The sequence below is a fragment of the Zalophus californianus genome, chromosome 8 (genome assembly GCF_009762305.2).
Source record: "Zalophus californianus isolate mZalCal1 chromosome 8, mZalCal1.pri.v2, whole genome shotgun sequence".
Classification (NCBI taxonomy): Eukaryota; Metazoa; Chordata; class Mammalia; order Carnivora; family Otariidae; genus Zalophus; species Zalophus californianus.
The window spans coordinates 6,992,846-6,995,238 of NC_045602.1; positions in this window are offsets into that span (position 1 = coordinate 6,992,846).

Sequence of the window (2,393 nt, forward strand, 5' to 3'; positions counted from 1 at the left end):
CTCAGTCGCCCCCAAGTCCCCAGGGCCCTCCAGGGGTGAGAAACCCCGGTGCAGCTGGCCCCGGGGCCGCAGACTCCTCACCTGAACCGCTCTCGGCGGCCAGCCGCGGGTCGCCCAGGAGCCGCCTGACTCGGAGGGAACCGGAGTCTGAGCAACGCGCCGCAGACACCTTCCCCCCAGTCCCCACGGGTGTGCTGTTCGCACACACCTCGGTGCATACGCGGGCTGGTCGGTGTGCGGCGGGATGTCTGAGGTATTTGCCCAGACTTCATGAAAGTGAGCCATCTGAGGTCCTTAAAAATGCAAGTGTCAACTTTTGTGTAGAAGACTCCGAAAGGATTCCTGGAGGAGGATATCAGGAAGGCGCAAGATGCAACGATTTAACAATCTGCAATTTTGGGGTAGGAACAGCTAATGGTTAGAGTTCAACTGCAGGTTACACACCGCTTTGAACGCCTTAGAGGTGTCGATGTCCACAACAAACCATGGGACATAAGTACTCTTAGCACCCTCAAACCGAACTGAGTCACGGAGAAGTTCAGGAAGTTCCCAAAACGACACAGCTAACAAAGAGCAGAGAAAGGGTTGAGATCCAAGTAATCTACTTTCAGAGTTTGTCTTTTAAACACTAGGCTCTCTTCTTCCTCACCCTTAGACCCAGTCCGGAAATTCTCATAAGCTCTCAGGTGCTCCGTTCACGAGATTACTACCTAGTCTCGGACGACGAGACAGCACAGATAGGAATATACGGGCCTCTGCAAATCCCCTGGACCTCGGTTGTCTCACTGACAAGGAGGCAGTTGGACTAACAGGTTCAATCCCTTCCCGCCTGACATTCCTTGGTTGTTGGGTTAGCTTAATCCTGACAACTAAATTGATGAAAGGACAGCAGGAAAGAGCAAAATGCCAGGGCCTTCATTCTCCCTGGGGTAGTGTTCCAGTGGGAGTTGTAATCAATGAGAGAACAGACCCGTTCCACGGACTGCTCATTAAAATAGATTATACCAGTAATATGGAGCTCTCGATTAATATAATGTTAGAAAATATTCTTTTCCTTTTCTCCACTGTGGGGAATCGTACAAAAAGCGTACAGGTGTCTGAGCATACAAACTGATGGAAAAATTAAAATACCATTTAAAAAACTCAAAAGGTGGGTGTTGGGAACATCTTGCAACCTAAATAAAGTAGCATAGAGATACAGTCTTCAGTCTAGAACAAATAATGTCTACAAAAGGGAGTTTCCTTAGACTGAATTTTGATCTTAATAGGATACAATACACCTCTATTTGGGGTGACCACATATCTACAACAGGGAGGGTTTTAGCCACCTGGAAAATTTGGCTGTGTCAGAGTTGTAAAGCTATAGGTAAATGTAGTGTAATATTAATACTTAGATTTTAGAGTCAGACCTAGGTTTTCGGCTGTTTCTGCCTTTGATTAGCGGCAAAATTTTGGGCTACTTAACCTTTCTAAGCCTCAGATTCCTCATGTATAAAAATGAGGATAATAATAGCACCAAAACCATGGGTTATGAGGTTATAAAAGCTTACCTAAATGAAGAGTTCACAGCTGCGCCTGGTGTATGGTAAAACTCAAGAAATGTTAATTACCATCCAAGAAATGGAATTCTGAATATGGAAACTATTTTTCGTATATTAAAAAATACTCTACCTTCATGTTTTTAATGACGAAACTGAGGCCCATATTTTGAGCTAATAACTCAGTGATGATAGCAAAAATTTGATGCAGGCCTTCTGCCCAGTATCTGCTAATTAGGCTACAAGCTCTTAAACTGTGATGAAGGGGGAAGGAATTGAACTAATTACATATAATGCCTCACTATCCTACCTCAGATAACATCCATCCTATAAGAGTGATTCTCACATTCTTAATTCTTAAAAAGAAAAAAAATTATTGAGTACTTGCTATGTTCATGAACTCTGTGGGGTGCTATGATCAAGAGAACAAAAATCATATACAAAACAGAATGGGGACGCCTGGGTGGCTCAGTCAGTTAAGCGGCTGCCTTTGGCTCAGGTTATGATCCCGGGGTCCTGGGATTGAGTCCCACCGGGCTCCTTGCTTCTCCCTCTGCCTGCTGCTCCCCCTGCTTGTGCTCTCTCTCCCTCTCTCTCTGGCAAGTAAATAAATAAAATCTAAAAAAAAAAAAAAAAAAAAAAAAACAGAATGAAGTGCTATAGGAAAAGTACCAAATAAGGTCCTTTTTCTAATGTTAAAATCAAAAGAACACATCCAGGAGAAAGAGACTTGACTGGAAGTTAAAAGACCCAAATTTTAGTCGTGACTTTTCCACTAAATAACTGTGAACTTGAGAAATCTGCTTAACTTTTCTGTGCCTTAAGTTTCTCATTGTTAAGCTGGATAATATAACT